The 22,809-nt window shown below is 43.7% G+C and overlaps 1 pseudogene; it reads right to left on the bottom strand.

Annotated features, from left to right (window-relative positions):
- Positions 1-74: 74 nt before the first annotated feature.
- LOC106577721 (uncharacterized) overlaps positions 75-22,809 on the bottom strand; it is a 30,758-nt pseudogene continuing 8,023 nt past the window's right edge.

The following is a 22,809-nucleotide window of genomic DNA, read 5'->3' as shown; positions in this document are numbered from 1 at the left end:
TCTAAATAACTAGTACTGTATGCAGTTTTACACAGTAGATTATACAATAGATATTAACAAAAATGTAAGTTGTTTCACCTGCCCTTGATGTCCAGCTTGGTCCCATTTCCAAACAGTATCTCCCCACATAAGACCACAGCACAGTAGTAAGTCCCAGCATCAGAGAGGCTGAGGTTCCTCTTGGGGAGGTTGTAGACACAGCTCTGTGTAGGAGACCCAGCCTCAGGGCTCTTCTTACACTGATCACTCCTGTCTCCATGGGTGTAAATTATTCCTGGATGGGATTCTCCTGAGCCATGTCTGAACCAATAGACACTATGTTCTCCTGCACAGGTCTCAGTGTATATCGTACAGTTCAGAGTCACAGTCTCCTGGCTGGACTGACTCAGTGTCACGTCCTGACCAGTAAAGGGGTCTTTAGTCATTGTAGTATGGTCAGGGCGTGGCAGGGGGTGTTTGTTTTGTGTGTTTTGTGGTTTTTGGTCTAGGGGATTTTGGTTCTAGTTTTCATTTTCTATGTTCCGTTTTCCAGGTTTGGCCGAGTGTGTTTCCAATCAGAGGCAGGTGTCTTTCGTTGTCTCTGATTGGAAGTCATACTTAGGCAGCCTATTTTCCTTTGGGTTTTGTGGGTGGTTGTTTTTCGTATAGTCCTTGTGTCCTTACGGAACTGTTGTTTGGCGTTGGTTTATTTTGTTTAAGTGTTCACTAGTAATAAAAAAGAAGATGAGCACGATATCCACTGCGCCTTGGTCTGTCCTTTACGACGCCCGACACCCCTGACAAACAGGTTGCTGTACAACGGTTGGGTTTCTGGATGCTGAACCTGACAAAAAGGTTTTGATGTCAGTAAAAGTGTTTCCAATTTTGTGTCCCAACTCAACATTTGTTGAAAACTAAAGCTGCATTAATGTCTGATTTTGCAAATACCTCACATTTAACTAAGACTTTGTATTTCCAAAACATAAAGTGCAAAAATGATCAAGATTATAGCATGCAGTGTGTCAGTGGAACTGTGTTTCTAACTGTCATGGGTGTGAACAACGACTAAAGAGAGTAACTGACTGACACCACATAGACACCCAGCTGGAACCACATAGTGAGTGAAAGGTCAACCAGGCCTATACAAGCAAAGAGACGGCCTTGTCTTGAGCTCACAACAGATCAAAGTGTTCAGGTACCTGTGAACAGCTCAATGAGTGCATGATGAGTGTGTGGGTTTAGCATGGTAACATTAGGTTGTCTCTGCAGAAACCCTCTGGACAAACATTCATACAGGCACACTTAATTTACAAAACCCAAGAGATGGAAGAAGTTTTTTTCCATATCAGATGTTTAAATAGATTGAACAATGCAAAATTAATGCAAAAAGAAGGTGCATTCTGAACACAGGGATTTCAGGAGAGCAGTTCAATCAATTAACACATACAGCATAAGCAAGGATGCTGATGATCAATTGAATTAAAAGTTGCAGGCTAATATTTTTCAAATGCACCACGAGCAACTAAGCAATCTCTATACATAATAGTTTTCAATGCATAGCAATGATACAGTATCTCCTACTTTACTCCAAAACCCATTTCTAGTCTATATACACTGGCCTTAGCTTGATCTATTTCCTGGTGGTGTAGACAATGATTAAGATGATCAGACAGCAGAGGATAATTTCAGTTCTTATGATCGAGAGAAGGACCAGGATTCTCATCTGTGGATCAACGTCACAACATGAAATAATAAAATTGCTCTTTCCATAACATAGACTAACCAAGTGAAAGCTATGATCCCTTATTGATGTCACTTGTTAATAAATCCACTTCAATCAGGGTAGATGAAGGGGAGGAGACAGGTTAAAGAAGGATTCTTAAGGCTTCAGACAATTGAGACATAGATTGTGTGATTCAGAGGGTGAATGGGAAAAACAAAAGATGTATGTGCCTCTGAAGAGGTATGCTAGTAGGTGCCAGGAGCACCGGTTTGTGTCAAGAACTGCAATGCTGCTGGGTTTTTCATGTCTAACAGTTCCTGTGTGCATCAAGAATGGTCCACCACCCATAGGACATCCAGCCAACTTGAGACAACTGTGGGATAAATTGGAGTCAACATGGGCCAGAATCCCTGTGGATGCTTTCGACACCTTGTAGAGTCCATGCACAGATGAATTGAGGCTGTTCTGATTGTAAAAAGTTGGGGGGTGCAACTCAATATTAGGAAGGTGTTCCCAATATTTGCTATACTCAGTGTATGCTGTATCACTCCACTATATTGCTACGGGCATTAGTTGATACCGCAAATCAATATTTGACCAATAGTATGTGGACACCTGCTCGTCGAACATCTCATTCCAAAATCATGGGCATTATGGGCGAAACCCAGGTTTGTCTGTTGGACTGCTAGATAGTGAAGCGTGATTAATCACTCCAGAGAATGTGTTTCCACTGCTCTAGAGTCCAATGGCATTGAGCTTTACACCACTCCAGCTGACACTTGGCATTGCGCATAGTGATCTTAGGCTTGTGTGCGGCTGGTGGGCCATGGACACCCATTTCATTATGGTCCTGACGAACCGTTCTTGTGCTGATGTCGGGTGCTGACATTGCTTCCAGAGCCATTTTGGAACTCGGTAGGGAGTGTTGCAACCAAGGACAAGCTATTTTCATGCACTATGATCTTCAGCACTCAGTGGTCCTGTTCTGTGAGCTTGTGGGGCCTATCACTTCTCGGCTGAGTCGTTGTTGCTCCTAGATGTTTCAACCTCACAATAACAGCACTTACAGTTGACTTGGGCAGCTCTGCCAATGTTTGTCTATGGAGATTGCATGGCGGTGTGCTAGATTTTATACACCTGTCAGCAACGTGTATTGCTGAAACAGCCAAATCAACTAATTTGAAGGGGTGTTCACATACTTTTGTATATATAGTGTATGTACAAGGTTGAAAATGAGTGGGGTAAACACCTATGCAATGAAACAGGTACATTTTATGTCAGTCTTACATTCCTTGTATATCATTCACAGAAACATTCACTAAGTGTAACAGCTGAGAGTGCATGCCTGATTGGACACCCCAGCCACTCAGCTAATGTGACACACTTTATCTAGTCTGTTTTAGTCTGTGGTTAGTGTGGTTCTAAAAGGAAGCAATCTATCAGAAGGAGGATCCTCCTCTATTGGTCTCATTCTGACAGAGGAACCTGCAGTAGTTTTTGTGCTTCAAAAGACATGTCTGTTTGAGAATGTAATGAACATTCTCACATGCCATTATCACCAAATGGCCCCTCCCGCCGGGACCACAAGTTAGAATAGATGGTGCTGCATCACACATGAGATGCTTAACTCAGAGGGTTCTGATAGGGTTAAATAGCAGTTATTTGTGGTTTGTAACTGATTTCAGATAACAAAAATATATTACAGTCAATTTGATAAAAAACGGTTTTGTTGTGGCCGTAAGATGTCAGGGGAAACATGAACAACAAGCAAAGATAGTGAGAACAACAGTGACATCACATAGACATCCTGCTGAAAACCACATAGAGACACAGAGACACAGAGAGCAGGTAGAAGGGTCCTGTCTGCACAAAGCCAGCAGGCCTACCTGACCAAAGCATAGATACGACCTTGTCTTGGGCTTACAGCAGACTGCAGAGTACCTGTGAATTTGTTCACTGTGTGGGGGTGGGTGTGAGTGACATGCTATCAACACAACTAAAAGATGACACATTGCAGAGAGTGGTCTTGAATAAATATGTTGTCTCCATTACCTATTCAACTACTCCCTGGGACTCAATACAAAACTACACACAAACACGAGTCATATACAGTAGCGAGCACTCTACAACCCATATAATTTTGAGTGATTGTTTGGCTCCTCCTGGTAACTAAGCTACACTTTATAATAACTTAGTTGATGTTAGTAGTAATGATCCAGTGTTGATGACTAACTAGTCTATTTGATGCATGTGACTCTATGATTCTGAAATGGATTTATAACATGATACAGATGTCTAATATGTATGTAATAAATTTATATATTACCTTGTTATAGATTCTTAACAGCCACACAGTGTCTTTGTTGGGTCTTTATTGACAGATATTATGACTACACACATGAGCTATCATAGGAAAGTCCCTTTTCTACGATTCTTTGTCGAAATAGTGAACAATTTGAACATTTTCACAACTTTTAAAAGTTTCTGCGACTCTGCTGGTGAAGCAGTCACATAATCAAATCAAGTTTTTTTCACATGCACCGAATACCGTGAAATGCTTAGTCACAAGCTCTTATCCAACAATGCAGTTTAAGAAGAACAAAAACACACTATAAAATAACAATAATGAGGCTATATACAGGGGGTACCGGTACAGAGTCAATATGCGGGGGTACAGGTTAGTTGAGGTAATTTGTACATTTAGGTATGGGTAAAGTGACCATGTATAGATAATAAACAGCGAGTAGCAGCGGTGTAAACATAAAAGGGGGGGGGGGGATTTAATTAATTGTTCAGCAGTCTTATTGCTTGGGGGTAGAAGAAGTTAAGTCTTTTGGACCTAGACTCTGTTACTTCTTGCTGTGCAGTAGCAGAGAGAACACTGACTTGGGTGACTGGAGTCTTTTTACATTTTAGTCATTTAGCAGACGCTCTTATCCAGAGCGACTTACAGTAGTGAATGCATACATTGCATTTCATGCATTTGTTTTTTTTGTACTAGCCCCCGTGGGAATCGAACCCACAACCCTGGCGTTGCACACACCATGCTGGCGTTGCAAACACCATGCTCTACCGACTGAGCCACAGGGAAGACTGCTAGGCCTGTCTTTTAATATAGGTCCTGGATGGCAGGAAGCTTAGCCCCTATGATGAACTGGGCCGTACGCACTACCCTCTGTAACGCCATTACAATCGGTTGCCGAGCAGTTACCATAGCAGGCAGTGATGCAACCAGTCAAGATGCTCTCGATGGTGCAGATGTAGAACTTTTTGAGGATCTAGGAACCCATGCCGAATCTTTTCTGTCTCCTGAGGGGTAAAAGGCGTTATCGTGCTCTTATCACAAATCTCTTGGTGTTCTTGGACCATGACCACCACAGCCCTGTCGATGTGCATATGGGCGTGTTCTGCCCTCCTTTTCCTGTAGTCCACGATCATCTCCTTTGTCTTGCTCACCTTGAGGGAGAGGTTGTTGTCCTGGGACCACACTGCCAGGTCTCTGATCTCCTCCCTATAGGCTGTCTCATCATTGTCGGGGATCAGGCCTACCACTGTTGTGTCATCAGCAAACTTAATGATGGTATTGGAGTCGTGGTTGGCCACACAGTCATGGGTGAACAGGGAGTACAGGAGGGGACTAAGCACGCACACCTGAGGGGCCCCCGTGTTGAGGATCAGCATAGCAGATGTGATGTTGCCTACCCTTACCACCTGGGGTCGGCCTGTCAGGAAGTCCAGGATCCAGTTGCAGAGGGAGGTGTTTAGTCCCAGGGTCTTTAGCTTAGTGATGATCTTTTGGGAGCTATGGTGTTGAATTCTGAGCTGTAGTCAATGAACAGCATTCTCACATAGGTGTTCCTTTTATCCAGGTAGGAAAGGGCAGTGCGGGGTGCGCTTGAGATTGCGTCATCTGTGGATCTGTTGGGCGGTACGCGAATTGGAGTGGGTCTAGGATTTCCGAGATGATGGTGTTGAAGGGAGCAATGCCTTTCAAAGCACTTCATGGCTACCAACGTGAGCGCTACGGGTCGGTATTCATTTAGGCAGGTTACCTTAGCTTTCTTGGGCACAGGGTCTATGGTTGTCTGCTCGAAACATGTAGGTATTATGGATACAGTCAGGGAGAGGTTGAAAATGTCATTGAAGACACTTGCCAGTTGGTCCGGGCGTGTTCTGAGTACACATCCTTGGAATCCGTCTGGTCCTGCAGCCTTTTGAATGTTGACCTACGGAGAGCGTGATCACACAGTCATCTGGAACAGCTGCTCTCATACATTCTTCTGTGTTGCTTGCCTCAAACGGAGCATAAAAGAAAAGGCATTTAGCCCTTCTGTTAGGCTCGCATCACTGGGCAGCTCGCAGCCGGGTTTCCCCTTTGTAGTCTGTAATAGTTTTTAAGCCCTGCCACGTCCGACAAGCATGAGAGCCGGTGTAGTAGGATTCACTCTTCGTCCTTTACTGACACTTTGCCTATTTTATGGTTCGTCTGAGGGCATAACGGGATTTCTTATAAGCGACCTGTTTCGTGTCCCGCTCCTTGAAAGCGGCAGGTCTTTAGCTTGTTGGGGATGTTTCCTGTAATCCATTGCTTCTGGTTGGGATATGTACGTATGGTCACTGTTGGGATGTCGTCGTCGATGCACTTATTGATAAAGCCGGTGACTGAAGTGATATACTACTCAATGCCATTGGATGAATCCCGGAAAATTTCCGGTCTGTGCTAGCAAAACAGTCCTGCAGCGCTGCATCCGAGTCATCTGACCACTTCCGTATTGAGCGTGTCACTGACACTTCCTGCTTTAGTTTGTACTTGTAAGCGGGAATCAGGAGGATAGAATTACAATCAGATTTTCCAAATGGAGGGCGAGGGAGACCTTTGTACGCATCTCTGTGTGTGGAGTTAAGATGGTGAAGTTTTTGTCCTCTGGTTGCAATTGACATACTGGTAGAAATTAGTTAAAATGGATTTAAGTTGGGCTGCATTAAAGTCCCCAGCCACTAGGAGTGTTGCCTCTGGATGAGCATTTTCTTATTTGCTTATGGCCTTATACAGCTCGTTGAGTGCGGTCTTAGGGCCAGCGTCGGTTTGTGGTGGTAAAGAGACGGCTACGAAAAATATAGATGAAAACCCTCTTGGTAGATAGAGTGGTCTACAGCTTATCATGAGGTGCTCTACCTCAGGCGAGCAATACCTAGAGACAACCTTAATATTAGACATTGCGCACCAGCTGCTATTGACAAATAGACACACACCCCCACCCTTGGTCCTACTAAATAAACTAAACTAAAGCGCCATTGACTTGATTTGATTTGAAGCAGTCACAGGGACTTTCATATACACTGCTGCTCACTATTGAAAGATAAATAAATTGCAGTCATGCAAGGTGCACTTCTCCATTCACATTTTGTCAATAGTTTCTCAAAACTGCTTAGTCACAATGTGTACATTGTCATGTCTGAAATCTGTCTCAACCATATAAATACTATATATTCATCTCAATCCAAGGTGGCGTAGCAGTCAGGCGTTTTTTGTCTTCGTCTTGTCTTGTCCCGTGTATATATCTTTAAATATATATGTTTATCTTTCTTCTTCGCATATATTTTTTATATTTTTCTTAATAACCCCAACTTCAACATACTCTCCTGCAACCCGTCTCACCCAATGTGGTATGGATCTGCTATTTTCTTTACTTTAGAACCGGAACCCCCAATAAAAGTTATCCAGCTAACTAGCTACTAGCTAGTAGTCAGCTAGCCACTGCTAGCGGTCATCAGCTAACCTTTAGCCTGGACAACTCCTGCCAGTCTGCACAGCGCGATTCAACCCAGAGCTTATCGGACTTCTTTTTCTCCATATCCCCGGATTCCTACCGCAAGCTCTGAACCACTTCACCTGGATCATCGCAGCTATCTAGCTGCTATCCGATTGGCTTCTCCTGGCTAACGTCTCTGTCCTGAACTAAGCACCAATTAGCCTGGAGCTAGCCTATGTTAGGCCCATCTCCCAGCTAGCTGAAGAGGATCATCAGCCACTCCCTTGGGCTACAATACCTATTTTGCCAATTGGCCAAGACCCCTTTTATTGTCGATACGGAGCCCCGCCAATCCATCACGACTGGACTACCGACGTAATCCGTGAGAGGGTGTTTTCAACAGGCTCCTCTATCGCGATATCCCCTGAATGCCCATCTGCTAGCCTGGTAGCCACGGCCCGCTAGCTGTCTAGAGCATACCGGACTGTTAGGTGAAGAGGTCCATCAGCCATTTTTTTTGGCTACTATACCTATTTTGCCAATTGGCCTGGACCCTTTTTACTACACTGACCCCTGCTGATCAATCATGACTGGTCTGCTGACGTAGCCGCACGAGGGGGCTACAACAGACTTCTTCCGTCGCAATGTCCCTCTAAGGCCCTTCTGCTAGCCTGCTAGCCCCGGCCCGCTAGCTGTCTGAATCGCCGTGTCTCCAGCTTGCCCAGCTACTCAATGGACCCTATGATCACTCGGCTACGCATGCCTCTTCCTAATGTCAATATTCCTTGTCCATTGCTGTTTTGGTTAGTGATTATTGTCTTATTTCACTAAAGAGCCTCCAGCCCTGCTCAATATGCCTCAGCTAACCCTCTTGTCCCACCTCCCACACATGCAGTGACCTCACCTGGTTTAAATGATGTCTTTAGAGACATCAATCATACCTCTCTCATCATCACTCAATGCCTAGGTTTACCTCAACTGTACTCACATCCTACCATACCTTTGTCTGTACATTATGCATTGAATCTATTCTACCATGCCCAGAAACCTGCTCCTTTTATTCTCTATTCTGAACGTACTGGACAACGAGTTCTTATAGCCTTTAGCCGTACCCTAATCCTACTTCTCCTCTGCTCCTCTGGTGATGTAGAGGTTAATCCAGGCCCTGCAGTGCCTAGCTCCACTCCTATTCCCCAGGCACTCTCATTTGTTGGCTTCTGTAACCGTAAAAGCCTTGGTATCATGCATGTTAACATTAGAAGCCTCCTCCCTAAGTTTGTTTTATTCACTGCTTTAGCACACTCTGCCAACCCGGATGTCCTAGTCATGTCTGAATCCTGGCTTAGGAAGGCCACCAAAACCATGACATTTCCATACCTAACTATAACATTTTCCAACAAGATAGAACTGCCAAAGGGGGCGGAGTTGCAATCTACTGCTGCGATAGCCTGCAGAGTTCTGTCTTACTATCCATGTCTGTGCCCAAACAATTTGAGCTTCTACTTTTAAAAATACACCTTTCCAGAAACTAGTCCGTTGCCGCTTGCTATAGACCACCGACTGCCCCCAGCTGTGCTCTGGACACCATATGTGAATTGATTGCCCCCCATCTATCTTCAGAGCTCGTGGTGTTAGGTGACCTAAACTAGGACATGCTTAACACCCCGGCCATCCTACAATGTAAGCTTGATGCCCTCAATCTCACACAAATTATCAATGAACCTACCAGGTACAACCCCAAATCCGTAATCACAGGCACCCTCATAGATATCATCCTAAAACGCCTGTGGCGTACTGCATTAGCATCGAATAGCCGATATGCAACTTTTCAGGGAAGTTAGGAACCAATATACACAGGCAGTTAGGAAAGCAAAGGCTAGCTTTTTCAAACAGAAATTTGCATCCTGCAGAACAAACTCCCAAAATTTCTGGGACACTGTAAAGTTCATGGAGAATAAGAGCACCTCCTCCCAGCTGCCCACTGCACTGAGGCTAGGAAACACTGTCACCACCGATATATCCACGATAATTGAGAATTTCAAAAAGCATTTTTCTACGGCTGGCCATGCTTTCCACCAGGCTACCCCTACCCTGGTCAACAGCCCTGCACCCCCCCAGCAACTTGCCCAAGCCTTCCCAATTTCTCCTTCACCCAAATCCAGATAGCTGATGTTCTGAAAGAGTTGCAAAATCTGGACCCCTACAAATCAGCAGGACTAGACAATCTGGACACTCTCTTTCTAAAATTATGAGCCGAAATTGTTGCAACCCCTATTACTGTACCCCTGTTCAAACTCTCTTTCGTATCATCTGAGATCCTCAAAGATTGGAAAGCTTCCGTGGTCATCCCCCTCTTCAAAGGGGGAGACACTCTAGACCCAAACTGCTACAGAACTATATCTATCCTGCCCTGCCTTTCTAAAGTCTTTGAAAGCCAAGTTACCAAACAGATCACCGACCATTTCGAATCCCACCATACCTTCTCCGCTATGCAATCTGGTTTCCGAGCTGGTCATTGATGCACCTCAGCCACGCTCAAGGTCCTAAACGATATCATAACCTCCATCGTTAAGAGACAATACTGTGCAGCTGTATCCATAGACCTGGCCAAGGCTTTCGACTCTGTCAATCACCAAATTCTTATCGGCAGACTCAACAGCCTTGGTTTCTCAAATGACTGCCTCGCCTGGTTCACCAACTACTTCTCAGACAGAGTTCAGTGTGTCAAATCGGAAGGCCTGTTGTCCGGTCCTCTAGCAGTCTCTATGGGGGTGCCACAGGGTTCAATTCTCGGGCCGACTCATTTCTCTGTATACATCAATGACGTCGCTCTTGCTGCTGGTGATTCTCTGATCCACCTCTATGCAGACGATACCATTCTGTATACTCTGGCCCTTCTTTGGACACTGTGTTAACTAAGCTCCAGACGAGCTTCCCACAGGCTCCAAGTCAAACCCACTGGCTCCAGGTCATCTATAAGTCTTTGCTAGGTAAAGCCCCGCCTTATCTCAGCTCACTGTTCACCATAGTAGCACCCACCCGTAGCACGCGCTCCAGCAGGTATTTTTCACTGGTCACCCCCAAAGCCAATTCCTCCTTTGGCTGCCTTTCCTTCCAGTTCTCTGCTGCCATTGACTGGAACGAATGGCAAAAATCACTGAAGCTGGAGACTCATATCTCCCTTACTAACTTTAAGCACCAGCTGTCAGAGAAGATCACAGATCACTGCACCTGTACATTGCCCATCTGTAAATAGCCCATCCAACTACCTCATCCCCATACTGTTATTCATCTTTTTGCTCCTTTGCACCGCAGTATCTCTACTTGCACATTCATCTTCTGCACATCTATCACTCCAGTGTTTAATTGCTAAATTGTAATTATGGCCTATTTATTGCCTTACCTCCCTCCTTATCTTACCTCATTTGCACACTCTGTCTATAGACTCTTTTACTATTGTGTTATTGACTGTATGTTTGTTTATTCCATGTGTAACTCTGTGTTGTTGTTTGTGTCGCACTGCTTTGCTTTCTCTAGGCCAGGTCGTAGTTGTAAATGAGAACTTGTTCTCAACTAGCCTACCTGGTTAAATAAATGTGAAATAAAAAATACAAAAAAATCTAAGATGTTTATTTTTACTGCAAGGCTTTTCTCTTGAAGAGAGTGAATTGTACTCTTAGTGACATGGATGTTTGTGGTTTAGATGCAATGAGGTGTGTGTAGAGAGTACGTGGTGAGGACTGAAGGTCATTGCTGGCGGTTAGAGATGAGTTTTCCTGAGTGTTAAATCTATTTAGGGTATTCAGAACACCACAGAGGTGTTTTCAGGATATATCTAAAAAAGAGTTTGAGACAAACTAAAACACCAGTCAATAGATGCATATCCTGTTGGGGCTAGGGGGTAGTATTTTCATGGCCGGATAAAAAATGTACCCGATTTAAACTGGTTACTACTCTTGCCCAGAAACGACAATATGCATATTATTAGTAGATTTGGATAGAAAACACTCTAAAGTTTCTAAAACTGTTTGAATGGTGTCTGTGGGTATAACAGAACTCATATGGCAGGCAAAAACCTGAGAAGATTACAAGCAGGAAGTGCCCTGTCTGCGATTTTGTAGTTCTGCTTTTGTTTGTCTATCGAAACTACAGTATCCGGGGGTTATGTTGCACTTTCTAAGGCTTCCATTGGCTCTCTAAAGCCGCCAGAAAGTGGATTGGGGGGTCACCTATCTCTGGGCAAAGTATAGGAGCACTGTTTGTTAGTGGACTGTTTGAATGAATACAAGGTTGTCCGGTTGGAATATTATCGCTATTTTATGAGAAAAATAGCATAAAAATTGATTTTAAACAGTGTTTGACCTGCTTCTAAGTACGGTAAAGGAACATTTTGAAAAAAATTGGTCACGAAATGCGCTCGCACGTTACCCTTTGGATAGTGACCTGAACGCACGAACAAAACAGAGGTATTTGGATATAACTATGTATTATTTGGAACCAAAACAACATTTGTTGTTGAAGCAGAAGTCCTGGGAGTGCATTCTGACAAAGAACAGCAAAGGTAATCCAATTTTTCTAATAGTAATTCTGAGTTTACTGAGCCCTGACGTTGGCGGGTGTCTGAATAGCTAGCCTTGATGGCCGAGCTATGTGCTCAGAATATTACAAAATGTGCTTTCGCCGAAAAGCTATTTTAAAATCTGACACCGCGATTGCATAAAGGAGTTCTGTATCTATAATTCTTTAAATAATTGTTATGTATTTTGTCAATGTTTATCATGAGTAATTTAGTAAATTCACCGGAAGTTTTCGGTGAGTATGCTAGTTCTGAACATCACATGCTAATGTAAAAAGCTGTTTTTTGATATAAATATGAACTTGATTGAACAAAACATGCATGTATTGTATAACATAATGTCCTAGGAGTGTCATCTGTTGAAGATCATCAAAGGTTAGTGCTGCATTTAGCTGTGGTTTGGGTTTTTGTGACATATATGCTTGCTTTGAAAATGTCTGTGTGATTATTTCTGGCTGGGTACTCTCCTGACATAATCTAATGTTTTGCTTTCGCTGTAAAGCCTTTTTAAAATCGGACAGTGTGGTTGGATTAACGAGAGTCTTATCTTTCAAATAGTGTAAAATAGTCATATGTTTGAGAAATTGAAGTTTTAGCATTTTTATAGTTTTTGTATGTCGCGCCACGCTCTTCCACTGGCTGTTGAATAGAGTGGGATGCTCACGTTCCACGTTTCCCATAGAAGATATTCACCGTGCATTATGCAACCAAAAATAACTTTGTTACATTGAGCATCAGCCTAATATGGTTGTTGCACACTAAATCTGTGGTCGAAATTTAAGGACAGAGAAAATATCAAATCAAACAATCTCTCTATATGAAAGCAGTTGAACGTTTAATTTGATCTAAAACGCACAACAGTATCAATCTTAAAAGGAGCTTGACAGAATAAAATTGTAACACACAATGAAAAAGCCATAGTTATACATACAGTGTAGAAATCATAAAGTCAATGCAAGTTATTAAAGACCAAAAGTCTACGTTTCAAGCCATGTTTTGGCTACTCACCCGAGTACACAGTGTCTCTCTCCATGGCGACCCTCTGTCTACTCTGGCATTTACTTTCTTGTGGACGACGTTCAGAGCTGCGCCATGGAGTGTGTCAGCATCTTGATCCGGAGAGGAATACCACAAATAAAATATATATATTTGGTATTAGACTAAAATATTTATAGTGAAACGACACCTTTAGGTAAATGCCTATTTTTAATGCAGAGAAAATACATTGAATCAGCAACAGCTGGACAAGTGTTATGTCTGTCTACCTGGTTATGAGAACTGGGGATTGATGGAGTACTTGACTGAGGGTGCGTTCCTTTAAGACAAACACATGGTGGAATCATCATCATCATCATCATCATCATCATCATCATGCATTGAATTAACCCATTTTCATGACTAAAACATGTAATAATACTGCACCAACAGTTTAAGTATATATTGTGCACAATGATAACACTTAACTCTGCACAGCAGAAAGGTTTTCTGTCTGCTAAATGACTTAAATGTAAATGTAAATGTAAATGTTTTCTTGGTCTTCTTATACAAAACACAACCAAGGACAATGGTGATGAGGATGACACAAAGAGTCAACGCTACACCCAGACAGAACACCAAGAGAAGAATGTCCTCCTTACAACCATCTTTGGTAATACAGACAGTGATAGAGGATTGATTCAGGACATGTTGCTCTACCAGACATACAATTTATTCACAACAATGTGAAATAATGTTAGACATTTTCAGACATGTCAGAAATATCGCTTTCGGTCAATGTCCAGCTTGGTCCCATTCCTAAATAGTATCTCCCCACATGAGGCCACAGCACAGTAGTAAGTCCCAGCATCAGAGAGGCTGAGGTTCCTCTTGGGGAGGTTGTAGACACAGCTCTGTGTAGGAGACCCAGCCTCAGGGCTCTTCTTACACTGATCACTCCTGTCTCCATGGGTGTAAATTATTCCTGGATGGGATTCTCCTGAGCCATGTCTGAACCAATAGACACTATGTTCTCCTGCACAGGTCTCAGTGTATATCGTACAGTTCAGAGTCACAGTCTCCTGGCTGGACTGACTCAGTGTCACGTCCTGACCAGTAAAGGGGTCTTTAGTCATTGTAGTATGGTCAGGGCGTGGCAGGGGGTGTTTGTTTTGTGTGTTTTGTGGTTTTTGGTCTAGGGGATTTTGGTTCTAGTTTTCATTTTCTATGTTCCGTTTTCCAGGTTTGGCCGAGTGTGTTTCCAATCAGAGGCAGGTGTCTTTCGTTGTCTCTGATTGGAAGTCATACTTAGGCAGCCTATTTTCCTTTGGGTTTTGTGGGTGGTTGTTTTTCGTATAGTCCTTGTGTCCTTACGGAACTGTTGTTTGGCGTTGGTTTATTTTGTTTAAGTGTTCACTAGTAATAAAAAAGAAGATGAGCACGATATCCACTGCGCCTTGGTCTGTCCTTTACGACGCCCGACACCCCTGACAAACAGGTTGCTGTACAACGGTTGGGTTTCTGGATGCTGAACCTGACAAAAAGGTTTTGATGTCAGTAAAAGTGTTTCCAATTTTGTGTCCCAACTCAACATTTGTTGAAAACTAAAGCTGCATTAATGTCTGATTTTGCAAATACCTCACATTTAACTAAGACTTTGTATTTCCAAAACATAAAGTGCAAAAATGATCAAGATTATAGCATGCAGTGTGTCAGTGGAACTGTGTTTCTAACTGTCATGGGTGTGAACAACGACTAAAGAGAGTAACTGACTGACACCACATAGACACCCAGCTGGAACCACATAGTGAGTGAAAGGTCAACCAGGCCTATACAAGCAAAGAGACGGCCTTGTCTTGAGCTCACAACAGATCAAAGTGTTCAGGTACCTGTGAACAGCTCAATGAGTGCATGATGAGTGTGTGGGTTTAGCATGGTAACATTAGGTTGTCTCTGCAGAAACCCTCTGGACAAACATTCATACAGGCACACTTAATTTACAAAACCCAAGAGATGGAAGAAGTTTTTTTCCATATCAGATGTTTAAATAGATTGAACAATGCAAAATTAATGCAAAAAGAAGGTGCATTCTGAACACAGGGATTTCAGGAGAGCAGTTCAATCAATTAACACATACAGCATAAGCAAGGATGCTGATGATCAATTGAATTAAAAGTTGCAGGCTAATATTTTTCAAATGCACCACGAGCAACTAAGCAATCTCTATACATAATAGTTTTCAATGCATAGCAATGATACAGTATCTCCTACTTTACTCCAAAACCCATTTCTAGTCTATATACACTGGCCTTAGCTTGATCTATTTCCTGGTGGTGTAGACAATGATTAAGATGATCAGACAGCAGAGGATAATTTCAGTTCTTATGATCGAGAGAAGGACCAGGATTCTCATCTGTGGATCAACGTCACAACATGAAATAATAAAATTGCTCTTTCCATAACATAGACTAACCAAGTGAAAGCTATGATCCCTTATTGATGTCACTTGTTAATAAATCCACTTCAATCAGGGTAGATGAAGGGGAGGAGACAGGTTAAAGAAGGATTCTTAAGGCTTCAGACAATTGAGACATAGATTGTGTGATTCAGAGGGTGAATGGGAAAAACAAAAGATGTATGTGCCTCTGAAGAGGTATGCTAGTAGGTGCCAGGAGCACCGGTTTGTGTCAAGAACTGCAATGCTGCTGGGTTTTTCATGTCTAACAGTTCCTGTGTGCATCAAGAATGGTCCACCACCCATAGGACATCCAGCCAACTTGAGACAACTGTGGGATAAATTGGAGTCAACATGGGCCAGAATCCCTGTGGATGCTTTCGACACCTTGTAGAGTCCATGCACAGATGAATTGAGGCTGTTCTGATTGTAAAAAGTTGGGGGGTGCAACTCAATATTAGGAAGGTGTTCCCAATATTTGCTATACTCAGTGTATGCTGTATCACTCCACTATATTGCTACGGGCATTAGTTGATACCGCAAATCAATATTTGACCAATAGTATGTGGACACCTGCTCGTCGAACATCTCATTCCAAAATCATGGGCATTATGGGCGAAACCCAGGTTTGTCTGTTGGACTGCTAGATAGTGAAGCGTGATTAATCACTCCAGAGAATGTGTTTCCACTGCTCTAGAGTCCAATGGCATTGAGCTTTACACCACTCCAGCTGACACTTGGCATTGCGCATAGTGATCTTAGGCTTGTGTGCGGCTGGTGGGCCATGGACACCCATTTCATTATGGTCCTGACGAACCGTTCTTGTGCTGATGTCGGGTGCTGACATTGCTTCCAGAGCCATTTTGGAACTCGGTAGGGAGTGTTGCAACCAAGGACAAGCTATTTTCATGCACTATGATCTTCAGCACTCAGTGGTCCTGTTCTGTGAGCTTGTGGGGCCTATCACTTCTCGGCTGAGTCGTTGTTGCTCCTAGATGTTTCAACCTCACAATAACAGCACTTACAGTTGACTTGGGCAGCTCTGCCAATGTTTGTCTATGGAGATTGCATGGCGGTGTGCTAGATTTTATACACCTGTCAGCAACGTGTATTGCTGAAACAGCCAAATCAACTAATTTGAAGGGGTGTTCACATACTTTTGTATATATAGTGTATGTACAAGGTTGAAAATGAGTGGGGTAAACACCTATGCAATGAAACAGGTACATTTTATGTCAGTCTTACATTCCTTGTATATCATTCACAGAAACATTCACTAAGTGTAACAGCTGAGAGTGCATGCCTGATTGGACACCCCAGCCACTCAGCTAATGTGACACACTTTATCTAGTCTGTTTTAGTCTGTGGTTAGTGTGGTTCTAAAAGGAAGCAATCTATCAGAAGGAGGATCCTCCTCTATTGGTCTCATTCTGACAGAGGAACCTGCAGTAGTTTTTGTGCTTCAAAAGACATGTCTGTTTGAGAATGTAATGAACATTCTCACATGCCATTATCACCAAATGGCCCCTCCCGCCGGGACCACAAGTTAGAATAGATGGTGCTGCATCACACATGAGATGCTTAACTCAGAGGGTTCTGATAGGGTTAAATAGCAGTTATTTGTGGTTTGTAACTGATTTCAGATAACAAAAAATATATTACAGTCAATTTGATAAAAAACGGTTTTGTTGTGGCCGTAAGATGTCAGGGGAAACATGAACAACAAGCAAAGATAGTGAGAACAACAGTGACATCACATAGACATCCTGCTGAAAACCACATAGAGACACAGAGACACAGAGAGCAGGTAGAAGGGTCCTGTCTGCACAAAGCCAGCAGGCCTACCTGACCAAAGCATAGATACGACCTTGTCTTGGGCTTACAGCAGACTGCAGAGTACCTGTGAATTTGTTCACTGTGTGGGGGTGGGTGTGAGTGACATGCTATCAACACAACTAAAAGATGACACATTGCAGAGAGTGGTCTTGAATAAATATGTTGTCTCCATTACCTATTCAACTACTCCCTGGGACTCAATACAAAACTACACACAAACACGAGTCATATACAGTAGCGAGCACTCTACAACCCATATAATTTTGAGTGATTGTTTGGCTCCTCCTGGTAACTAAGCTACACTTTATAATAACTTAGTTGATGTTAGTAGTAATGATCCAGTGTTGATGACTAACTAGTCTATTTGATGCATGTGACTCTATGATTCTGAAATGGATTTATAACATGATACAGATGTCTAATATGTATGTAATAAATTTATATATTACCTTGTTATAGATTCTTAACAGCCACACAGTGTCTTTGTTGGGTCTTTATTGACAGATATTATGACTACACACATGAGCTATCATAGGAAAGTCCCTTTTCTACGATTCTTTGTCGAAATAGTGAACAATTTGAACATTTTCACAACTTTTAAAAGTTTCTGCGACTCTGCTGGTGAAGCAGTCACATAATCAAATCAAGTTTTTTTCACATGCACCGAATACCGTGAAATGCTTAGTCACAAGCTCTTATCCAACAATGCAGTTTAAGAAGAACAAAAACACACTATAAAATAACAATAATGAGGCTATATACAGGGGGTACCGGTACAGAGTCAATATGCGGGGTACAGGTTAGTTGAGGTAATTTGTACATTTAGGTATGGGTAAAGTGACCATGTATAGATAATAAACAGCGAGTAGCAGCGGTGTAAACATAAAAGGGGGGGGGGGGATTTAATTAATTGTTCAGCAGTCTTATTGCTTGGGGGTAGAAGAAGTTAAGTCTTTTGGACCTAGACTCTGTTACTTCTTGCTGTGCAGTAGCAGAGAGAACACTGACTTGGGTGACTGGAGTCTTTTTACATTTTAGTCATTTAGCAGACGCTCTTATCCAGAGCGACTTACAGTAGTGAATGCATACATTGCATTTCATGCATTTGTTTTTTTTTGTACTAGCCCCCCGTGGGAATTGAACCCACAACCCTGGCGTTGCACACACCATGCTGGCGTTGCAAACACCATGCTCTACCGACTGAGCCACAGGGAAGACTGCTAGGCCTGTCTTTTAATATAGGTCCTGGATGGCAGGAAGCTTAGCCCCTATGATGAACTGGGCCGTACGCACTACCCTCTGTAACGCCATTACAATCGGTTGCCGAGCAGTTACCATAGCAGGCAGTGATGCAACCAGTCAAGATGCTCTCGATGGTGCAGATGTAGAACTTTTTGAGGATCTAGGAACCCATGCCGAATCTTTTCTGTCTCCTGAGGGGTAAAAGGCGTTATCGTGCTCTTATCACAAATCTCTTGGTGTTCTTGGACCATGACCACCACAGCCCTGTCGATGTGCATATGGGCGTGTTCTGCCCTCCTTTTCCTGTAGTCCACGATCATCTCCTTTGTCTTGCTCACCTTGAGGGAGAGGTTGTTGTCCTGGGACCACACTGCCAGGTCTCTGATCTCCTCCCTATAGGCTGTCTCATCATTGTCGGGGATCAGGCCTACCACTGTTGTGTCATCAGCAAACTTAATGATGGTATTGGAGTCGTGGTTGGCCACACAGTCATGGGTGAACAGGGAGTACAGGAGGGGACTAAGCACGCACACCTGAGGGGCCCCCGTGTTGAGGATCAGCATAGCAGATGTGATGTTGCCTACCCTTACCACCTGGGGTCGGCCTGTCAGGAAGTCCAGGATCCAGTTGCAGAGGGAGGTGTTTAGTCCCAGGGTCTTTAGCTTAGTGATGATCTTTTGGGAGCTATGGTGTTGAATTCTGAGCTGTAGTCAATGAACAGCATTCTCACATAGGTGTTCCTTTTATCCAGGTAGGAAAGGGCAGTGCGGGGTGCGCTTGAGATTGCGTCATCTGTGGATCTGTTGGGCGGTACGCGAATTGGAGTGGGTCTAGGATTTCCGAGATGATGGTGTTGAAGGGAGCAATGCCTTTCAAAGCACTTCATGGCTACCAACGTGAGCGCTACGGGTCGGTATTCATTTAGGCAGGTTACCTTAGCTTTCTTGGGCACAGGGTCTATGGTTGTCTGCTCGAAACATGTAGGTATTATGGATACAGTCAGGGAGAGGTTGAAAATGTCATTGAAGACACTTGCCAGTTGGTCCGGGCGTGTTCTGAGTACACATCCTTGGAATCCGTCTGGTCCTGCAGCCTTTTGAATGTTGACCTACGGAGAGCGTGATCACACAGTCATCTGGAACAGCTGCTCTCATACATTCTTCTGTGTTGCTTGCCTCAAACGGAGCATAAAAGAAAAGGCATTTAGCCCTTCTGTTAGGCTCGCATCACTGGGCAGCTCGCAGCCGGGTTTCCCTTTGTAGTCTGTAATAGTTTTTAAGCCCTGCCACGTCCGACAAGCATGAGAGCCGGTGTAGTAGGATTCACTCTTCGTCCTTTACTGACACTTTGCCTATTTTATGGTTCGTCTGAGGGCATAACGGGATTTCTTATAAGCGACCTGTTTCGTGTCCCGCTCCTTGAAAGCGGCAGGTCTTTAGCTTGTTGGGGATGTTTCCTGTAATCCATTGCTTCTGGTTGGGATATGTACGTATGGTCACTGTTGGGATGTCGTCGTCGATGCACTTATTGATAAAGCCGGTGACTGAAGTGATATACTACTCAATGCCATTGGATGAATCCCGGAAAAATTTCCGGTCTGTGCTAGCAAAACAGTCCTGCAGCGCTGCATCCGAGTCATCTGACCACTTCCGTATTGAGCGTGTCACTGACACTTCCTGCTTTAGTTTGTACTTGTAAGCGGGAATCAGGAGGATAGAATTACAATCAGATTTTCCAAATGGAGGGCGAGGGAGACCTTTGTACGCATCTCTGTGTGTGGAGTTAAGATGGTGAAGTTTTTGTCCTCTGGTTGCAATTGACATACTGGTAGAAATTAGTTAAAATGGATTTAAGTTGGGCTGCATTAAAGTCCCCAGCCACTAGGAGTGTTGCCTCTGGATGAGCATTTTCTTATTTGCTTATGGCCTTATACAGCTCGTTGAGTGCGGTCTTAGGGCCAGCGTCGGTTTGTGGTGGTAAAGAGACGGCTACGAAAAATATAGATGAAAACCCTCTTGGTAGATAGAGTGGTCTACAGCTTATCATGAGGTGCTCTACCTCAGGCGAGCAATACCTAGAGACAACCTTAATATTAGACATTGCGCACCAGCTGCTATTGACAAATAGACACACACCCCCACCCTTGGTCCTACTAAATAAACTAAACTAAAGCGCCATTGACTTGATTTGATTTGAAGCAGTCACAGGGACTTTCATATACACTGCTGCTCACTATTGAAAGATAAATAAATTGCAGTCATGCAAGGTGCACTTCTCCATTCACATTTTGTCAATAGTTTCTCAAAACTGCTTAGTCACAATGTGTACATTGTCATGTCTGAAATCTGTCTCAACCATATAAATACTATATATTCATCTCAATCCAAGGTGGCGTAGCAGTCAGGCGTTTTTTGTCTTCGTCTTGTCTTGTCCCGTGTATATATCTTTAAATATATATGTTTATCTTTCTTCTTCGCATATATTTTTTATATTTTTCTTAATAACCCCAACTTCAACATACTCTCCTGCAACCCGTCTCACCCAATGTGGTATGGATCTGCTATTTTCTTTACTTTAGAACCGGAACCCCCAATAAAAGTTATCCAGCTAACTAGCTACTAGCTAGTAGTCAGCTAGCCACTGCTAGCGGTCATCAGCTAACCTTTAGCCTGGACAACTCCTGCCAGTCTGCACAGCGCGATTCAACCCAGAGCTTATCGGACTTCTTTTTCTCCATATCCCCGGATTCCTACCGCAAGCTCTGAACCACTTCACCTGGATCATCGCAGCTATCTAGCTGCTATCCGATTGGCTTCTCCTGGCTAACGTCTCTGTCCTGAACTAAGCACCAATTAGCCTGGAGCTAGCCTATGTTAGGCCCATCTCCCAGCTAGCTGAAGAGGATCATCAGCCACTCCTTGGGCTACAATACCTATTTTGCCAATTGGCCAAGACCCCTTTTATTGTCGATACGGAGCCCCGCCAATCCATCACGACTGGACTACCGACGTAATCCGTGAGAGGGTGTTTTCAACAGGCTCCTCTATCGCGATATCCCCTGAATGCCCATCTGCTAGCCTGGTAGCCACGGCCCGCTAGCTGTCTAGAGCATACCGGACTGTTAGGTGAAGAGGTCCATCAGCCATTTTTTTTTGGCTACTATACCTATTTTGCCAATTGGCCTGGACCCTTTTTTACTACACTGACCCCTGCTGATCAATCATGACTGGTCTGCTGACGTAGCCGCACGAGGGGGCTACAACAGACTTCTTCCGTCGCAATGTCCCTCTAAGGCCCTTCTGCTAGCCTGCTAGCCCCCGGCCCGCTAGCTGTCTGAATCGCCGTGTCTCCAGCTTGCCCAGCTACTCAATGGACCCTATGATCACTCGGCTACGCATGCCTCTTCCTAATGTCAATATTCCTTGTCCATTGCTGTTTTGGTTAGTGATTATTGTCTTATTTCACTAAAGAGCCTCCAGCCCTGCTCAATATGCCTCAGCTAACCCTCTTGTCCCACCTCCCACACATGCAGTGACCTCACCTGGTTTAAATGATGTCTTTAGAGACATCAATCATACCTCTCTCATCATCACTCAATGCCTAGGTTTACCTCAACTGTACTCACATCCTACCATACCTTTGTCTGTACATTATGCATTGAATCTATTCTACCATGCCCAGAAACCTGCTCCTTTTATTCTCTATTCTGAACGTACTGGACAACGAGTTCTTATAGCCTTTAGCCGTACCCTAATCCTACTTCTCCTCTGCTCCTCTGGTGATGTAGAGGTTAATCCAGGCCCTGCAGTGCCTAGCTCCACTCCTATTCCCCAGGCACTCTCATTTGTTGGCTTCTGTAACCGTAAAAGCCTTGGTATCATGCATGTTAACATTAGAAGCCTCCTCCCTAAGTTTGTTTTATTCACTGCTTTAGCACACTCTGCCAACCCGGATGTCCTAGTCATGTCTGAATCCTGGCTTAGGAAGGCCACCAAAACCATGACATTTCCATACCTAACTATAACATTTTCCAACAAGATAGAACTGCCAAAGGGGGCGGAGTTGCAATCTACTGCTGCGATAGCCTGCAGAGTTCTGTCTTACTATCCATGTCTGTGCCCAAACAATTTGAGCTTCTACTTTTAAAAATACACCTTTCCAGAAACTAGTCCGTTGCCGCTTGCTATAGACCACCGACTGCCCCCAGCTGTGCTCTGGACACCATATGTGAATTGATTGCCCCCATCTATCTTCAGAGCTCGTGGTGTTA

This window comes from Salmo salar, chromosome ssa18 (assembly GCF_905237065.1).
Source record: "Salmo salar chromosome ssa18, Ssal_v3.1, whole genome shotgun sequence".
Lineage (NCBI taxonomy): Eukaryota > Metazoa > Chordata > Actinopteri > Salmoniformes > Salmonidae > Salmo > Salmo salar.
Note: the sequence above shows the minus strand (reverse complement) of the source record. Positions and strands in the feature narration are given on the sequence as shown.